The sequence below is a fragment of the Austrofundulus limnaeus genome, unplaced genomic scaffold (genome assembly GCF_001266775.1).
Source record: "Austrofundulus limnaeus strain Quisiro unplaced genomic scaffold, Austrofundulus_limnaeus-1.0 Scaffold60, whole genome shotgun sequence".
Lineage (NCBI taxonomy): Eukaryota > Metazoa > Chordata > Actinopteri > Cyprinodontiformes > Rivulidae > Austrofundulus > Austrofundulus limnaeus.
The window spans coordinates 1,690,546-1,711,438 of record NW_013952462.1 but is presented as its reverse complement, the minus strand read 5'-3'; the positions used below and the strand labels follow the sequence as shown (position 1 = coordinate 1,711,438).

The following is a 20,893-nucleotide window of genomic DNA, read 5'->3' as shown; positions in this document are numbered from 1 at the left end:
ACTGGACAAACATTCAACTGCAACATGTGTGTTTATGTGTTAGTTGTATTCCTATTGCCTTCACTTTGGAAAAGGCAGTTGTTTCTTTCAGCTCTAACCTGAATATAGACTCAGCCAATCCACAGAAAGCACTTTTTTTTTGTTTCTTTCTTTCCAACTTTGTGTTGTCAGATTTGATTGAACAGAAACAGCAACTTCTAAGACTCATAACCTTGACACGGGTAAATAAAGACACAACCAAGGGTCCAGATTAGGTCTTATCTTGAGTAAAGGTGCCGGGTGATCTCAGATGCAGAGGCTAGGTGATGAAGATAATGCGCTTTTTCCCTCAGAAGGGAGAGGACAACTTTAATTCCCTCCTTGCTCTTGTGAAGAGAGTGTATCCCTCAATGTTTTATCTTTGCATCATCTCTCCCCACTTGCTGAACAAAGAGCCCTGAATACATCTGAGAGATAGTGAAGCAGCAGCCACAGATTACAGGCCGGCTCATACCCAATCACCAACTTTAGCCACAGCTACAGTGTGTGAATATTTAAAAGTGACAGCCCATGCTGGCATGTATTTCACATTTTCATGCATAATGCACTGTGCACTGTGTAAAATATGCTTTTCCATCCCCGGCTACGGTCTCTGCATGCCTATGTTGCCGGTGACCAGAGCTAAACACTTAGTGTAATTGAAGAAGGCAATGTGCAGAAATCAAGACGGATTGGTGCTGCAAACGGAGGCCACCTCCCTGGAGCCTCAGTCTATTAACACTGTCACTCTGCTCATCAGCCCAGCACCTGGCCGCTCTCCCTCCTGGCTGACTTTAATCATGCTTGCTAATAAAAGCCAATATATCACAAAACCACTGTAACTCATGTAGCAGAGCAGCTGTTGTTAACATGTTGGACGCATAAGCAGTTTGCATGAGAAGACAGAAAAACTCCCTCTAAACCCTTATGATAAACCTGATATACTGTACATTCCAACTATGGACCAATGCGATATCTGTGGAGAGTTGATCGTCTTCAGTCCTGGGGAGGGATTATTTGGCCACCACCCATCCTGTGTGGGAGAAACAGATAGCCCATGTGAATATTCAGAATGATTGCCTGCAATAAAGATGAATTGCCTCTCCTCTGTCTTTATGACTTGGCATCGGTGTGTTGTCAGAGCAAATATAGCAGAGATGGTAAACAGAGACAGGTGCATTTGTTTACCACTAATGGGAGCTAGTAAAGCTACAATGCTAATGTCTTCTTGGGAAGCAGGCTCTGATAAGGTTTAGTCATCAAACAAAGCAGTTATAGCCACTAACATGTATGTTTTAAGCATCAAAAAGGGTTGTTTTGAAACAAATATACTGTGCCAGGTCAAAATTTGACTCTTTTATTCATAGAACTACATCATGTTGATGTTTGGAAGCACTACAAAATATAGTTTCATTTTTGTCTGGGCTCAGATGTCCTTCTTTGCTGTGGAACATTTACACAGACTGACTAAAGTGCAGTTCCTGTGCTCTTGTGTTACTCATGACCATGAGGGAGCACATTATGTGGAAGTACATTTAAGACAGTAACTTTTTTCAGCGTGCCATTATGGTGTCAATGATCTCATTCAGACCACCTAATAAGTGTGCAGGTGGTCTTTTTGAACCTCATTGCTCTGTTAACAAGATTTGAAGGGTTGTAAAAGATTTTTTATGTCTGCCCCGTGGTTCRTGATTGACAGCTGGAATTTACATTTTGCTCACCTTTTTCTTTCACAATCTCACACTTGGCCCTGCAAGATTTTTTAGATATTTAGGAACAGCAGTCTTTTGTTCAAATTCAGTTTTACCGTATTTATCAAGTAGATATCTCTGCAGACGAGTAGGTGTTTTCAAAGGAAGACTATTTTTCAAGGGACTCACCTAGACCAGCTATTTCCAAGGGGCACATCGGATTGGATGAGCAAAAAAAGGCGTTACTCAAGCGTACCACCTGATTGGATGATCGTTGCATAGGTGTTTATATCATTAGCTTACTTTTCTAGCATCAGACTTTCATATTTATTCATTTAGTTTCATGGATTTGCTGTTGTTACCGAGGTAATCAGAAGACTTGGGAATAATAACAGCCAGCAGATTTCATTAGCCGTCATTATTATATGTTTATATGAAGAGGCCGCCAGTGTCAAGCCCAACGTCTTCATTCATCATTTCCGTTTCTCTTAACAAAGAGCTCCAGGTTACATTTCAAAATAAGAGCAACATCATGTTGTTGTTGTTGACATTTAGAAATAGGAAGAACTAAATGTTTTTACTGCGATTTCATTAAAAAAATAAAATCAGTTTTGGCTGCTAAAATTAATGTGAAATTCAAAATTGAAAGAAAAATGAAAGAGAAGAAACAACCTTTTCGAAATACAGCAAACACAATCAGTGTTGATGCTTGAGAAACACCTACATATGCTTCAGAATAGTTCTATGTTGGTAATTGCCAATATATTTTGTTCATACAGTGCATGCTCTCGCACAATAAAAGTTTTTGTCATGTTTATTTTATTTACTTATTTTACTATTTTTGAAATGTTCAAAAGTTTATTTTATATTAAAAACATTGCCACAATCCATCCATCCATTTTCTGTACACGCTTCTTCCTTTTCAGGGTCACGTGGGTCACTGGTGCCCATATCCAGCAGTCACAGTGCGAGGGGCGGGGTACACCCTGGACAGGTCGCAAGTCCATCACAGGGCCACACATAGAGACAAACGAGACAAACATCCATTCACTCTCTCACTCACACCRAGGGACAATTTAGAGTTATCAWTTAACCTAACAGTCATGTTTTTGGTCTGTGGGAGGAAGCCGGAGTACCCGGAGAGAACCCACGCATGCACGGAGAGAACATGCAAACTCTATCCAGAAAGGTCCCCGGACCGGGATTTGAACCGGTGACCTTCTTGCTGAGAGGCATCAGCTCTACCAACTGAGCCACCGTGCCGCCCATTGCCACAATCTTATATCCTTTTTACAGGTGAAAAGTGTTTGGAAGCGTTAAAGTTTTTTTCTGTTATTTGTGGCAAATTAACTGTGAGATAAGGTGTGCATCGTGATTGGTTTGGTAGACCAGGCTTTCAAACTGTGGGGCATGCTTCCCATAGGGGGCGCCAGTGGTTTTAGAGGGGGGATTGTCATGAATCAGGAAGTGGTGAGATATGAGTCACCTGTACATCACGGTGCACAAAGTTAAATATGAGAAGTATACTGAAGTCTAGGTGGCTGCCATCATAGCTGACCTCAATTCAAAAATACATAAATGAAAACCTATTTTCTGAAGTGATTGTATTAGAAAGATTGAGATACTGTCTGGATGGAAAATTTTATACCTTTAAAAGAAGATGGGAACATGTTCTTAAATATTTCAAAATTAACAAACCAYTAAAGTGAACCTAAATGACATYTCATTGAGTCTGTAGCRCAACTGGTGCCTGTCAAGAGAATGCTGTGACTTATTTACATGCCTCCAAACTTTCTCTTCTGATTCTGGCAGCTGTGCTGTGTAAGTTTTGTCTTTTTTTATTGTTGTTTATATGTTTGTTTGTCTGTATAAATCTCAAAATGCCTAATAAAGATAGTATGGAAAAAAATGCATAAATGACAGCAAATTTTTACCAGAACCACAACCACACTCTCACACACCTCTCCTTGGGCTGCCACCTTATCATGGTGGAGAGGTTTGAGTGTCCCAATGATCCTAGGAGCCATGTTGTCGGGGGCTTCATGCCCCCAGTTGGGTCACCCAAGGCAAACAGGTCCTAGGTGAGGGATCAGACAAAGTGCAGCACAAAGACCCCTATGATGAACACGATAAATGGATTCAGTGTTCCCTCGCCCGGACGTGGGTCACCGGGGCCCCACTCTGGAGCCAGGCTTGGAGGTGGGGCACGTTGGCAAGTGCCTGGTGGCCAGGCTTTCACCTATGGAGCCCGGTTGGGCACAGCCCGAAGATGAGACGTGGGTCCCTCTTCCCATGGGCACACCACKTGTGGGAGGGGCCGTAGGGGTCGGGTACAATGTGTATTGGGTGGTAGTCGAAGGCGGGGACCTTGGCGGTCCAATTCTCGGCTACAGAAGCTGGCTCTAGGGACATGGAATGTCATCTCTCTGGTGGAGAAGGAGCCTGAGCTGGTGTGTGAGGTTGAGAGTTTCCGACTAGATATAGTTGGACTCAGCTCGACGTCCCTCTCTGGCTCTGGAACCAGTCTCCTCGAGAGGGGTTGGACACTCTTCTACTCTGGAGTTGCCCATGCTGAGAGGTGCCGAGCAGGAGTGGGGACACTTATTGCCCCCCATCTCGGTGCCTGTACATTGGGGTTCACCCAGGTGAACGAGAGGGTAGCCTCCCTCCGCCTACGAGTTGGGGGACGGGTCCTGACTGTTGTTTGTGCCTATGCACCTAACAGCAGTTCAGATTACCCACCCTTTCTGGAGTCCTTGGAGGGGGTGCTGGAGAGTGCTCCTATCAGGAACTCCCTCATTCTGCTGGGYGACTTCAACGCTCACATGGGTAATGACAGTGAGACCTGGAGAGGCGTGGTTGGGAGGAACCCCCCCCCCAACCTGAACCCGACCTGTGTTTTATTATTGGACTTCTGTGCCTGTCATGGATTGTCCATAACAAACACATTGTTCAAACATAAGGGTGTCCATTTGTGCTCTTGGCACCACGATACCTTAGGCTGCTGTTCGATGATCGACTTTGTTGTCTTTTCATCTGATCTGTGGCCGCATGTTTTGGACACTTGGGTGAAGAGAGGGGCGGAGCTGTCAACTGACCACTACCTGGTGATGAGTTGGCTCCATTGGTGGGGAAGGATGCCGGTCAGACCTGGCAGACCCAAACGTATAGTGAGGGTCTGCTGGGAATGTCTGTCAGAGTCTCCCGTCAGACGGAGCTTCAACTCACTCCTCCAGGGGAACTTCGAACACATTCCAGGGGAGGAGGGGGACATTGAGTCCGAGTGGGCCATGTTCGGTTCTGTGCCTCCATTGTTGAGGCGGCTTACCTGAGCTGTGGCCGTAAGGTTGTTGGTACCTGTCGTGGCAGCAACCCTCGAACCCGCTAGTGGACACCGGGGGTGAGGGATGCTGTCAGGCTGAAGAAGGAYTCCTATCTGGTCTTTTTGGCCTGTGGGACTCCGGAAGCAGCCGATAGGTATCGGCAGTCCAAGCGGATTGCGGCTCGGGTGGTCGCTGAGGCAAAAACTCGGGCATGGGAGGAGTTCGGAGAGGCCATGGAAAAAGACTTCCGTACGGCTTCGGGGCGATTCTTGTCCACCATCCGGCGTCTCATGGGGGGAAAGCGGTACGCCATCAACACTATTTATGGTGGGGATGGTGCACTGCTGACCTCAACTCGGGACGTTGTGGGTCAGTGGACGGAATACTTCGAAGACCTCCTCAATCCTACCGACACATGAGGTAGCAGAGCCTGAGGACCCTGGGTCAGACTCTCCAATCTCTGGTGCTGAGGTCACCGAGATGGTTAAAAAGCTCCTCGGTGGCAATGCGCCGGGGGTGGATGAGATTTGCCTGGAGTTCCTTAAGGCTCTGGATGTTGTGAGGTTGCATTGGTTGGCGTGACTCTACAATATCACGTGGACATTGGGGCAGTTCCCCTGGATTGGTAGACCGGGGTGGTGGTCCCCCTATTTAAAAAGGGGGACCAAGTGTGTTCCAACTATAGGGGGATCACATTTCTGAGCCTCCCTGGTAAAGGTCTACTTGGGGGTTCTGGAGAGGAGGGTCCATCGGATAGTCGAATCTCGGATTCAGGAAGAGCATTGTGGTTTCTGTCCTGGTCGTGGAACAGCAGACTAGCTCTACACCCTCAGCAGGGTCCTGAAAGGGTGCATGGGAGTTTGCTCAACCATTCTACATGTGATTTGTAGACTTGGAAAAGGCGTTCAACCGTGTCCCTCTGGGACTCCTGTGCGGAGAACTCCGGGAGTATGCGGTACCAGGTCCATTGATACGGGCTGTTAGATCCCTGTATGACCGGTGCCAGAGCTTGGTCCGCATTACCGGTAGTAAGTCGGACTCGTTTCCTGTTAGGGTTGGACTCTGCCAACGTAGCCCTTTGTCACCGATTCTGTTCATAACTTTTATGGGCAGAATTTCTAGGTGCAGCCAAGGTGTTGAGGGGATCKTTTTTGGTGACCTTAGGATCACATCTCTGCTTTTTGCTGATGATGTGGTTCTACTGGCTTCATCAGATCGTGATCTCCAGCTCTCGCTGGAGCCGTTCGCAGCCGAGTGTGAAGCGGCCGGGATGGGGATCAGTGCCTCCAAATCCGAGACTATGGTCTTGAGCCGGAAACCGGTAGTGTGCCTTCTCCGGGTTGGGGAGGATGTCCTGCCCCAAGTGGAGGAGTTCAAGTATCTCGGGGTCTTGTTCACGAATGAGAGAAGAATGGAGCGGGAGATCGACAGGCGGATCGGTGCTTTGTCTGCAGTGATGCGAGTGCTGTACTGGTCTGTCATGGTGAAGCGGGAGCTGAGCCAGAAGGCAAAGCTCTTGGTTTACCGGTCGGTCTACGTTCCTACCCTCATCTATGGTCACGAACTTTGGGTAGTGACTGAAAAAACGAGATCGCYGATACAAGCGGCTGAAATGAGTTTCCTTTGCAGGGTGTATGGCTCTCCCTTTGAGATAGGGTGAGAAGCTCAGTCATCTGGGAGGGACTCATGGTAGAGTCGCTGCTCCTCCACGTTGAGAGGAGCCAGTTGAGGTGGCTCAGGCATCTGGTTAGGATGCCTCCTGGACGCCTCCCTGGCGAGGTGTTCCGGACATGTCCGACTGGGAGGAGGCCCAGAGGAAGACCCAGGACATGCTGGAGGGACTATGTTTATCGGCTGGCCTGGGAACGCCTTGGGATTCCCCCGGACGAGCTGGCCCAATTGGCTGGGGAGAGGGAAGTCTGGGTCTTTCTGCTTAGGCTGCTGCCCCGGCGACCCGATCCCGAATAAGCGGCAGAAAATGGACGGACGGACGGACAACCACACAGAACATAAAGTGTCTTCACTAAGAAAGTAAGCGTTTATTTTTTGTTTGCCTAAAATCTTTTACATTCATATTTAGTAAACAAGAGTACAACGGTTATACATGCATTTGAGCATAAAATACACTATGTTAATTTACTGCACTGTATTTTGATACCTATATACATATAAAACCATTAATAAAATATCAGTTTTATGTTATTTGGGTATTTGTGCAGCACTATGTGGTTCTCTGGTAGTGTCAACAAAAAAACTGTGGCCCCTTCTTCATTTAAGTTGCCCATCCCTGCTTTAGACCAAGGATGATGTTGGTTGGCTGCTATAATGACTGCTATCTACCATTACTATTTTTTTCTCTTGCACAAACACAGAAAAACTATTGAATGCAGCCATGTAGAGGGGTMTCCTGGATTTGTAAAATAATTGGTTTAAAAAAAAAACTAGTGCTTGTGTCACACACAAAAACAACAGAACTGTGACAAAAAGGCTATGGTGTCATTCAAAAACAGCAATGTGTTAAGTGAGTCTAAGTTTTGCTAAATATTTGCATGAGCAGCTGCTTTTCACAGATGCATATTCACAAAATCGTTTTTGTGACAGTATATGTCTTTGGCACATGGAAGATGAACATCCCTGCAGCAGCAGCAACAAAACATAGATGTGAAAATGTTTGAACACATTTAAACATGAAAACTGATTTTTTTTAATGCCAACTGTGTCAATGAAATCTGACCTGACATGGAAGAACATAAAGGCATAAAGTTTTCTTTTTTTTTTCTTTAGTGTAGGCAAAAACTTACAGAGCACATAAAGCCTTTGTTTTATGTAACTCTTAAATTACATGTTCAAGTTGAGTTTAGGGTAAGTTTAAATATCCTTTTGAGAGGGTTTTTTATAGTTGGCTTACTTCTCTGAATATGTTAATTTTAAATTTACATTTTTACAACATCCATTAGTTTGTCACTGATTTTCTATTTATCTATTTTGTTTGTTTGTTTCAGACAAATGCTAAAACTAGGACCAAACCTGGTACTGAGAGCATTTGTAACAGAAAGGCACAAAAAACATTTCATGTCCACAGGGTGCTGCCATGAAATTGACAGTAATGTATTTTTCTTATGACACTGCTGGATTCTCATGGGATCTTAAAGATTTTGTCACTCAGTCAGCATCCTCCACTGACAGTTACTGACCTGATTTTGCTGAGAATACAGTTACAAACTTATGTCAGCTTATGATTAGGTATCAGCATAGATGCTGTCAAAGCATTAGTTATATTGGAACAGAATGTTTTTTTTTTTTCATTAAAAGAAAATGGGCGGGGGGTGTGATACTGAAGTATTTTCTGTCTGGTTAATCTTTTTGCTGATGCAGCTTTGGCAAGACTTTCTTCGTTTGTACAGATATGTTGATCTGATTGGCTGAGTTCACTTCTAACAGACAACGAAGAGCAGATGGTTCGCTGAATGATGTATTCAGTTTTTAAAAGAGCTTACTTCTTGTAAAGAGTTTGAAGATGAAATTTTAGATACATCTGTGCTAATATAAGAAAATAAAATAATTTGAGTTTAAAAACACTTGAACGTTTAGGTGTAAAAGGGCTTCAAATCTGTGCCACAGCTAAATGTGGGGGTAAAGTGATTCTCTTTACAACTGTGTAAATGGTCATTCTTTGTAGATTTGTCACAACAGACCTATTATTAGCCTGGTTACAGGCTTTATGCATGAACATCAAAGCACCCTTTGACTATTCAATCATTACTCTTCTGTTTCCATTGGGATTTTCAACTTTCTCTTGCAGAGGAGGTAGAAAAATACATACAAAATATATAGATGCATGTGCTGCTCAGTCAGGAAAAGTTCACTATAACTTTTGGTAGCAGTACGTTGAACAATGTAGACTGAATCTGCAAACAAATAATAAAACACATACATAAACACAATAGAATTGTGTCAGAATTAGTGAGAGAACCCAACTGTATATTCAGATGCACTTTAATGTAGAAACATAATTTAAAGTGTAAATGCATCAAAGGAAATTGGACCTTGCTTGACTGAGTATTTTGATAACTTTATTCATTTTTTTCCTAACAAACTGTTAATGCTAGCCTTTGAGCTGTCTAACATAAAAAACCATCTGCAAAAAAAAAAAAAAAACACTTTTTCTCTCATAAAGTTGATGCTTTTCATGCAGATTATCCATCTCAACATGAGCATTTAGTGTTTTTTCACTCAATGTTTTGTCAGTGCTTTAGGATTTGTAATCTTCTCTCAAATKGCTCCGGAGTTCAGAGTGCACACACCCAAACTCTCATTGGCCTTTATTGTATCCAAGCTGAATTTTCACCTTAAAGTGGAAGATAAGGGGTCTTTTCAAGTGGTCAGATTTTCCGCTGTAGACACATTGAAGTTGAAATTGCCACTTACAGTTCAAGCCTTTTCTTATGTGTTGTTCAGGATAGTTTTTGGACAGTAGTTTATTTGAGGCTTACTTTCAAATCTATACTTTTGTCTACCTGCCATTTTACAAACACTGCCAGAGAGTGGTTAGACACATGTTGTTAACATGATGATCTTAATTATTCACTAGCAGCCACTTTAACAATGTTAGATCTTAGGCTTCTTTATACTTTTTTTACTGTCATAATTATACAAAATTTTAACAGGGTTCTGCTCATTTAGAGAATTAGTGAATAAACTCACAATGGCTCTTTTGTTCTGTCCTGTTTCCACTGCAGAGATGTGAGTCAACAGAATAATCTGCTGCTAGCGGGTACTTAAATTGTTACGAAACTCCCAAATAAGATGATTTATGCTGACATTTCAGACAGTTACTGTACTGTTTGTCTTCGTGTTTTTTTATTGGTTCTCATCTAATTCATTTTATTCCAGCTCAATATATGTAAAACTAACTAACTAATAGCTACATTTGTGGAAACTAAAGTTATAGGCAAACACCCAGATTAAAGCAAAAACAATCAGATGCCATTTTGGAAGTATGAAATGTTTAACATAATAAACACATTTTGCAAATTTAACATCCCATTTTCAATGCTTTCCTATGTTCACATTATTTTCCTCATGGGATCACATGTAAAAAAAAGTCTAAAATCATGTGTTTTTTTCTGCAAGGGCAATGTGTCAGCACACTTTGAAGAAAGCATTTCACTTTGCGGTGACCCCACTAAAAGCAAAAGTTTACAGTTATTTGTGTTTTGTCAGGGGGAATGAGTTGTCGGTGCGGAGGTCGACAGCGAGCCAAGCGCCTGAACATGGTCCTCTGCAGCTTTGATGYATGTTGGGAAGAACACAGTGAAGTGATGTTAGAGAGAATCTCGCCTCATGCCAACACACATCCGACTTACAGCTTCTCCGTAATGGAAAGTGCTTTCAGAGAAAGTGACGCCGGACCACGATGTCAGAATCTGGTCTCGGGGTCAAAACAATAAGGACACACACACACACACACACACACACACACACACACACACACACACACACACACACACACACACACACACACACACACACACACACACACACTCTCTTTTTTCTCAAAATGTATTTTTAATTGCCAAATAAAGTAGATTTTATTTTTTTAAACTTTGCTTCAGTTTTTTGTCATTGGGTAAAACCCCCCCAAAAAACTAAACCTACTTTTGTATATCTTATCATCCAGACTATTTAATTGGGTTTTGCACAACAGCTGTTAAAATCAACTGCAAGTTTTGTTCTATGATTGAAAATATATATATTTTAACTGAAGCATAGCAAGTAAAAAAAAAAAAAACGTATTCTGTGATCTTCTACATCAAGCTTAATGTGTTCCCTGGTCAAAGCCATATGCAGATGATTTGATGTTAAGTTAGGATACATCTCATTATCATGAGATTTGGATCTGTTGACTAAATTCTTCCTGGCTGGATGTGTCGACAAGGCTCTGCCCCTTACCTTCCCCCCTCCTCTCACCCGTCTAATTCTGTTTTCCAGAGCAGGCTGTAAGCTGCACAGAACAGTTCCATCAATATTTCTGAACTTTGGCTGCGCCGGCCTTGAGGACTGGATTCTTCGGGCCCCCTTTAAACTCACTTACTCCTCTGGCAAATAAACTTGCTCTATGCAGAGGTTTTTTTTTTTCATAGTGTGTCACAGTGTTGATATAACATGATGTTTTTGCTTTTTTCCCTTATCTTCCCTTCCCCTGTGTGTTTTTCAGTTTTTCTATGTTTCTAAGTTGGCGCTACGGCAGGCCGCCTGTTACTGCAACTTCACTGTTTTGAGCTGTTGTAATGTTCAAATTTCCCCTCTGTGGGATCAATAAAGGTCTATCTTGTTAAAATTTGCAGAAGTGTCACAAGTATTCACATTCATCAAGTACAGGTTTAGAAACTACGGGTTTGAAAATACTTTTTTGGAAAATAATAACCAATACTGTGATTTTTGTGTGGATTATAATTTTATCTGTATAGTTAAATCTAGAAAATTATTAACTTTTACCCTGCCAGGATCAAATGTATATTAAAGATACAAAAGTTTTTTTTTTCTTTTTTTGTGCCTCAAAGCTGGTAAATCAGTGTGACTTTGAAATTCATTCATTTCTGGCTTCTTTTTTTTTTTCCTTTCTTTTTTTTCCTTTGGCTACTAAAGATCACTGTTCACATCTGTTCACAGAATTTAAGCTGAATAGTTTCAGGGTTTGTTGCTGAATACTATGTATAGTGTGGGAAATGATCTGTACTGTACATACAGTAATTATTTGCATTCAAAAGAAGCACAACTCCATTTTTAATGGATAGTCACTGTTGATGGGTACATCATGGATGTAATGCAAATACTGTACATTGGTCACAGGCAGTAACCTCCCTCTTAAAGCAGTCACACAWTTTTGCTAGCTTTTGTGATTACGAGTAGAGAAAAGCACTTTAAAGCAAAGCATGAAAAATTTGTTCAAGTGAAACAAAGGAGCTTAAAGACCTGCCTACTAKATTCATATCAGCTGTATGACAAAGGTTTGCTGTTATCACAGCCAGAGAGTGAAGAATGATGAGATTTCTTTATGGTAAGCCAAGTAGGTCATATAATGCAAGCTTTGAAACTCACCATGGCAAGCCATGGTGCACTGATATCAACTGTCATTTCTTCACACTATACCTACAAATGTGTACTTATGTGTAAATATAGATAATGCTTTATTANCACACACACACACACACACACACACACACACACACACACACACACACACACACACAAACACAAATAAACAGAGAAAAGCTAAAAACTGCAGCAGGATGAGCTGCCAGTCGAGCAGGTTGGTCATGGTTCAACCCAAATCCTTAGATGCTGCACAGGCAACAAGAAGGAGGTGGAGGCTGAGCAGAGGAGAGTGGAAAAAAAGAAGAGAGGGCAGAAATCAATATTTCCTCAACATGGCCACTCTCCCTGCTGCCAGTGACAGCGAGCATCATGAAAAGATATGAGAGCAGGGAAGGGGGAAGAAATGAAAGAGATAAGAAGAGAACAGTAAAGTAAATGACATCTGAAGCTATTTCCTCCAGGGCCCTGCCTCGTGTCGAGCCTCGAGGACTCTGCGGAGTTATGGGCAGAGTTAAATTTCTATTAGCTCTGAGGGGAAATTTAAGTCCTCTGTCTCTAGGGGAAGACTCAAGTAGAGACACAAAGTACCCTCATTGTCATGTGACAGATGACAACAGCACGACCTTAAAATGAGTCAGGAGGTCCGCCACTAAATAGTTATGTCAGTGAAAATGGTTTGGAGTAGGAAGAAGACATTTAAGATCATGATGTGTTAATTTAAAGCGGTGAGCTTCAAAGCGGACAGTGTAGATCAGCTCAGATTTCCTCTACCGGTGGAAAATGGAGTTTCTGTGGACAAGAAACTTCTGACAGTGGCTGATGATCATTAATCAGGCCCATCTTTACGGTGTTTTCTGATTGTCATCCAGCAGCTCTAGAAATTATTGAATCACTACTTAAAGAAAGGAATGTTTTAAAAATCTGTCTCCTAAAGCTTGATCAAAAGTTGTTTTATATAAGTTTAATTCTCCTTATTCTAAAAAAAAAAAAAGTAAAAATATAGGGCTCGTTTAAAGGAGAATAAATGAGAATCTTCTGATCCAAGTTTCCAGAATTTGTCAAGCATMCGTTTTCTGCCAACGTTTAAAGGCTCACAATCACCATCTGTACGTGGCTTTTTCTGCCTTTTCTTCTCCCGAGTAGCAACGTACACGGCGATGAAGGAGAACTATTTATGGAGAACTCATTGTTGTTGATGGTGTATATACCCCGTGCATCTCTTTCCTCCTCCCCCTGTTGTGTTACCCAGAGGCATTCCAGAAAAAGATAAAACATCTCGACTTGAAACGGAAGCTGCATAAGAAGCTTATGAAAGTTGCATGCTGTATGTTGTTTGAAGCTGGTTAATAAGCATGTCTATCTGAGTTTGGTAATAGATTGTGAATGCTTTGTTATTAATCCATGGGAAATTTGGCTATGAACATATTCATATGTGTTCATGTTTTAAAACTGCTGAGCTTCTGTTTAAATTGGCCCCATTTGGTACTTGTTTAAATTTTATTTAGTTTATGCATTCATGTCTACAGGACTTCACATTAGTTTGTACTGCAGTTTACTGTTCTTTATCAACCACTGAATGTTTTGAACACTTAAACAGTGCTGTAAGAAATTGGCCCATAGATTATTTGCAGTTTGACAGGGATCCACATAGACAGAGGATCTACTGTGTAACTCTACTGGAGTTTGTTGCWATTATGAAACATTTTAATATTTCTTTGAGTTTCTTTTGTCTAATTGTTTGTAATGTAAAAAAATAGGGAAAAAAAAGAATTACCCAGAGCTCAGCGTTCATGAGAAGCTGATGCAGATCTTATCACTCGGTTTGTGAGATACCTGACAAAATTAATTTACATTTTTTTACAATATATTTGCATCTTTATGCTTAAGTCATCTACAGTGTRGCTTGTTAGATGCTGATCATGGTTCTTTCAAGTTTAAATAAAAAAAAAATCAGATTATTAGAAATAGGATTCTGTGGAAATATTATGTATTGTTAATATCTTACCTGTTGTAGATGGTTCTTTGAATGATCTGCATTTGGAGCAACAAAATGTTTTTCTCATTGAATTAACAGGAGTATGGTAAACGAAGCACAGCACGGATAAAAGTGAATTGCGGCAAACCTAGAACTTTAATCTCAAAATCTCCACAGTGGTTCATAAATAACAGAAATATTTTAGGATGTCTGTCGGATGTCTTCCGGGTTGCACCAGAGGTGCTACAGCTAGCTGCTGGTTCGGCTATTTGCTCTTATGAACAAAACAAACAAACAAAGTAAAAATGATTCTATGTAAYTAGTCATGTAAAGTTAACTTAATGATTAATAGAGTTGTAAACRAGTGTTCACATGTGTGGCTATTAAACTTGTTTAAGCAATTCACTTCGTCCGACTTGCTCATCATAAAACTTTTTCTCCAAACTGAACTTATTCAAAGAGGAATTTACAGGCAAAAAAAGAACTCCTATACAAACCCCCAGCCTCAAAATACTTCAGCTACTGCTTTATTTGCCCTAAAAGTGACCCAAGTGTTAGTCTAGCTTGCAAGTGCATGGGTGAGTAAAACAGGATTTTCCACGATCTGTAAAAACAACTGGCCACAGCAAAACAATCTAATCACTGGAGCTTGTCTGATAAGAGCCCAACTTAAAGAAAAACAAAAAAGGGAGGATAAAACGGTTCAACACTGGTTTAGGCTTTTAAGTTGAATAAATCCTAGTGACATATTGCTTCACAGAGAATCAGAGACACAAAGATTTATCCTAAAGCTCAAAATGATTGATATTCTYTCATCTGTGACAAATTAGTGCCGAGAGAAAAACAGGATCTAAGACAGTTTGAGAGTTGCAGCTCATGTGCAGGTGTCACCATAATGCAAAACTGGCATAGAGCTGAACAAGCCTGCATTGTAACTTTACTCATTTCTGTCCATCTTTATATGTTGATTTGTTTTATTTTTTAATTAGAGGTGTGTTTTATTTATTTATTTATTTATTTAATTATTTATTTATTTATGGGGGACACCACATTGCAAAGCACGTAGGGTGAATGCAAACAAAGCACAAGGTTACACAAAACCCAAATGTTATATGAAAAAAAATTTTCTCAAACAAAAACTGTGGTCTTTTACAAACACCTGCTTTCCACCGAGCCTCCCAAGTCTCCGGCTAAATAAAGCTAATGTCTCCCTACAAATAATAAAGCACGCACACAGCGTCTTATTGTTTCCCCTGCTGCTTTTCTGGTGCATTTTYTGTTATAAAGGGAGGCCTGACTTTGATGGAGCAGGTGATTTTAGGCTGTGCCGTTAGCAGCGGAGAGATAGAATATCTTCCTAAGGCCTACGGATAGCACTTTTTATGAGCTGCTCATTGCTGGAAGTACATCAACCTGTCCAAGGCCACCACTGCACCACGGTCTTTAACATCCTGCCTCCATTACCCACCTCTATCATTCCTTCCTATCATACAATCTCCATTTTTTCCCTCACTCTGTTTTTTTCACTGTCAGAAAAAGACATTTATTAAAGCAGACAAATGAGATAAATTGGAAAGTACTGCTTGTAATTGTTTTCCATTTCTGGATGACCATAGCAAATGGCCTTTATAAAACAAATGAGCCGACTCTCATAACAACGAATAGACATGATGCATACCCACACATGCACACACACAGTGATAGGACACAAAGTGAGGGGATAAGACAACTGCTTAAACAAGCCTGTGCAGTCCTGTCAGTCTGTGCAGCTTTACACTCCCACACAGACACACTCCAAGGCTTTCACCCTTTTACTGGACATCAGTAATCAGTTTTGGCATTTAGCTTTACCATCAGCTTTTTTTCTGCTTCTCATAACTCGTCCCCAACCTCACGACAGACCACTTGGCAGAATCACTCTGCTGCACTCACTGACCTCAGATCAGCACGRTCGTAACGTCTCACCTTTATATCGACACGCCCATGATGATGAGGGGGGAGGGGCGAGGGGTCAGGAAAGCGGAAGAAAAGACGTGGGGCGGTGTATCAACTGCAAAGCCAAATTATTGCCAATCACGTTTTATTCACAGCTCRGGCTCCAGACAAATTGCAGCTCATGCCGTTTGCCACGGGTCAGGGCGCTGCGTAATTTCATTTTAATAAGTCATTTTCCAGGGTGGGATGACATCAGGACACACCCAAGAACACATGCTTTGGCACACACYCATGCACAATACAAACAAGAATGTGCCAGTGTGTCTTTAGGGTTGATGTTTTAGAAGTGGCTACAGCTACAGATCTTTGCTTTAAGCTGAAAGCAGAGCAGGACAAGGGAAAGTTTGCACCTGTCATTCTTAACATTTACAAAAATACTGCTCGACAGGGGAGGCGCGCAATTCCATGTTATTATTTTAGTGTTTCTAGGTCAAGAAAATATTGTAGGCTGAAATGATGTTTGGATTTCAAATGTCACAACTTGGATCTGGTGTTTGTTGATCCACTGCTTGAAATGAGAAAACTCCACATTCTCATAGCGCCATTACAGGTCAATGACTGAAGGAGATTTTGGTGTTTTAACACTTGATGGTCCGGTAGACTCAGTTTGATTGGGTACCAAAATTGCAATTACCATACCAAACCCGTTGCGTGATGTGTTTACCTCCTCGCCTGTGGTGGCTTTGCACCAAGAACCACTGAAGGAAATGACACAAAAACCTTTGAACAAAACCCTGAGCGCCACTGCCTTCTTCATGAAATACAAACAAAAAATGGAGTYCTGTCACATTTTAATGGTTGTGGCAAACATGCATAACACTCTTCAACAAAGGGCTCAGCATGAGCAGAAGGCAGAACCATGGAGAATTTTTTACATTAGGTGGCTGAGACAACTCCGTTTGAGGTGACTTGCACTAAGTAGGAGCAAATCCAGCTTCACAGCAGTGATGTCCAGGCATATTTATTACTAATATTACTCAGGATGTCCTGCATGCAGTCCGCTTCCTGCTTTTGGAGCAGTCTCCGGTCTGCTTGGCATTCACACGTGCATTTGAACCGCACCAGATTCCACTTTAACTGAACCAAGACTTAAGGTGTATTCACACAATGAAAGTCCTTTGGTCCAAGTGGACAGACAGACTTTCCTTCCTTCCTTCCTTCCTTCCTTCCTTCCTTCCTTCCTTCCTTCCTTCCTTCTTATTTAAATTTTTTTGGTGCGGTTTGCATTCATTGTGCTTTTCTGCTTTGCATTCACTGTGCATTTCTACAGAAATGACGGGGGCGGGACTGAGCACACCCAAAAAAAAAACATGGAAGTCCTGCATGCTGCGGTTCTGATGTGCACATTTGTGCTGATTGTACAACTGCAATACCATTTTACATGTCAAAAGCAGCTAAATTAATGGTGGTTTCTAAGCAAACAAACTAGAGTTCAGAAAAAGCAAACTAAACAGGACTGGTGTGAATGCACCCTTAGAAAGTAGGAGATACAAAGATAAAACATACAAAGCTTCAAATATAAAAAGAAATATGAGAGGGTAACACTGTCTTCTGTTTTTCTGATTTCTCTGGCTCCTGGCTGTGTCTCAATTCATGTCTCAATTCAGTGGTAACAGCCAAGATTGGGCACAGTTGTTGGCTGCATACGTCACTGCGCCGCACCACAGGCTGTGTAAATGTAGGTGCCTAATCATGTGGCTGATGAATGTGGCCAAACAAAACCCTGAAAATATAGGCTGCATCTGAGTATCCTATACAGCTGATGATATCCCCGGAGTCATTGCATCATCATCATCAAATTAAACAGGAAAATGAAGATGGCGAAGGGTTTTTTTTTTACGAAAGTGTGAAAATTTAACACGAACCAACYAATTTGCTTTTAAATATAAATGTAGCAAGTTAGCTGATGAAGTTTTTGCTGCAATGAAATGTTAAATAAAATGCAATTGCTAGTAAGTTTACTGGAGCTAAACCCAAAATTTAGTTGWTTTTATTTTTTATGTGTAACAGTTTGTTTGTTTGTTTGTTTTTTAATAGTACAGCTTTGCGAAGTTATGTCATGAAAAGCATGTTATGTGTGTTTTCTTTGTTTTTTTCAGCTTCTCCTGCCTGTCTCTGGTCCAGCCCCGCCCACATTCACCTGCTCCTCTTGTTTCTCAGGTGTTTTTTGTTTCAGGCTAATTAGTTCCTCTTTATTTGCTGTTTTCTGTCGTCAGTCTGGTGTCAGTGCTTTGTATTGTTTTCACAGTTTGTGTCGTGTCGTGTTCACAACCACTCTTTGTGCCCAAARCTAGTTCTGTTTTGGAAATACTTTTTGTCACTCCAGTGATTTATTTTTTAGAGCCTGTTTTTGCAAGATCTCAAGACCATCAGTCATTCAGTCAGCACTTGGGGTTCAACATTTAAAAGCTCAACTCTTGATGTACCTTTTATCTTTTTTTTTACTAATGATCTTATTTTCAAAGTTTTCTCCGAACATTTCACTATCCACATTTCTCACTATTAAAATTTTAATCTAAAATACTTCCACTGCAATGATCAGTTTCATTGCATTTCTCGTCAACAACATTAAAAGGCAGATGGGGCTTCATATCATGAAACGGCAGGTAGGCCACTGAATGCATAAAAAGCACATTATGCCTTGATTAAACTCACTAAATTTCAGGGTTTTTTTAAATTAAACCTATTTTAAAACTAGTTTATTCTTACATCAACTCCATTGCAATTCACCACAAGGTGTGCGTTGAGGCAAATTGATTAGATTAATATATATCTGGGCAAATAAACAACTTCTTCCCTGGAGTGGGAGGCTTTCTTCAGAACTCTTCAGGAATCAAAGACACTAATATCAGCGGCTGCCATGTGGAATAATATCATGCACTTGTAAAAATACAAGTCCCATCAACATCAAGTACAAACCTGGGAGACTTACCGATGAAATAAATAGTCAAATCAAATTCCTAGTGCTGCGAAAAGAAAGAAAAATCTCTCCCTAAATGCAGCATAAATTCTTGATTTTAAAAAAAAGTGCACTGGATTCAAAGCCTGTTGCGCGGGTTGCCTGTCGTGTTCGTAASCGGGTCTTTGAAGTCAGCTGTCAGTGGTCGATGCTAAACCATCGTTAGAGGTGCTCTCCCTCCTGTTCTTTCAAGTTCCCCTCCAGCGGCCAGTTTGCGGGGCCGATGTTCATTCTGAGCGTGCAGTCGCTGCTCTAGAGATAGGGCTGGTCAATCCTGCTGTCAGAAATATTATCCTTCAAGCAAGACATGTTTGCTTAAAGTCTAGTCATCCTCAAAGAGAAAAGAATTCTGGAGGCATTTTTTCTCCCATTGGGGTGAAAAACACTGGGTTTCTGTACACTGAATTTTAATGTACACTATTTCTGTTTTTTTTAAAAAGTGTCTACACTGGGAAGCAATAGACCAAAGCTCATATGTACAYTACACGGTCTGAATTCTGTTCTCATTTGCCTCTGGAAGTAATTTCWGAGGCTTATGGAATATGAGACACTAAACAGGACATTTGATCTTCACGTTAGAGAAATAAGGTGCACACAGTCAAGCYTGACGGCCAGCAGAAATACCACCGAGTCAGGAAGATACAGTCCGGTGTGAGGAGGCAGATAGCAGCGTAACTAAAGATACAGCCTGCATGTAGAGAGCAGGAGTGCTCAACAGATAGGGAGCCCGAGGGCGAGAAGATAGGCCCACAGCAGTGGCAACATTTGAGACAAAATAGCTGACATTATCTTTTAATTAGATTCACACTATTTACTTGCTTGTTTGTACTCTCATTTATACATTACCTGATACGGCTTCCCTTTATCTCACGTCGGGGTTGTAGAGGCTGATGATGATGATGGTGGCGGTGATGCAGTGAYGAGGCGACACACATTCTTCTACCGAGGCTGACACTTTCGCATGACTTGCTGCAATTTAACGTACCATTTAATTCACTGCAAGGTAAGGGCAAGTGATTTTTGGGTGAAATGTTCAAGCAAATAATAAAACGCTAAAGTCTGACGAATAGATCTTCCCAGCAGTAAGAGCTTCGCAATTCTACTTCTCCAGCTCATTTGTAATATTCGATAACGTGATGTCTGTGCACATATACATCAGTTTAATGTAAAATGCAAATGTTCTCATTAAAGATGGAGGAATAAGTTCCTTTTACACACAGCCAATCCATAATTAGCTTGTTCTCGGCGCTGGCCCTGAAGCATTTTTACTATTATTCTCTCTGAGGCCAACAAGCAGACTCAGACACTGCCTCGGAGCTTTGTACAGCCATGTAGAAATGGGCAGTTTTACTTCCAGCAGCACTACATGGCAAATTAAACTTTGTATTTCATTAGACATGCAGGAAGTGAGCAAATCAGATTTGCTTTATTGTAATCGCATGAGCTTAAGCATAAAACAAATTAGAAACTGGAAAAAGTGAACTAACTTTCACTTTGTGAGGTTTTGTGTTTTTCTCTTAGTTATTTTACATTCTGTATCTGGTTACCTGCTCCTCAYTGTTCCTCCTCAGCTCCTCTCACTCCTGTTCCTACTTGTCTCCCTCACAGGTGTTTGTCATTGCAGCTCGTTAGTGTCTCTAGTAGTTTATCACTTCTGCATTGTGTTGGCTCCCTGTAGTTCTTTGTGTTTTTGCCGCTTTTCAGAACTAAGTTTGCCATCCTGTCTGCCTTTTCCTTTGTTAAATAAATCTACTTTTTTTTTTTCAAATTGGGAGTTCGCCAGTGCTGCCCGTTTTCACAGATACTGTTCAAAACATTTATCAACAGAATTTCT

The 20,893-nt window shown here is 41.3% G+C and overlaps 1 long non-coding RNA gene across 4 annotated transcripts in view; it reads right to left on the bottom strand.

Moving 5' to 3' along the window:
* The window catches only part of LOC106518411 (uncharacterized), a 135,870-nt gene extending 115,209 nt beyond the window's left edge, over window positions 1-20,661 (bottom strand). For 3 of the 4 annotated variants that reach the window (XR_001310313.1, XR_001310315.1, XR_001310316.1), the window contains exons 1-2: window positions 20,607-20,661; window positions 19,906-20,055 (exon numbers count right to left, since the gene is read on the bottom strand). This is a non-coding gene — a long non-coding RNA (uncharacterized LOC106518411). Of the gene's footprint in view, window positions 1-885; window positions 1,052-19,905; window positions 20,056-20,606 lie in introns of those variants that run through there. The other variant, XR_001310314.1, reaches the window with a different exon arrangement.
* Window positions 20,662-20,893: the final 232 nt, after the last annotated feature.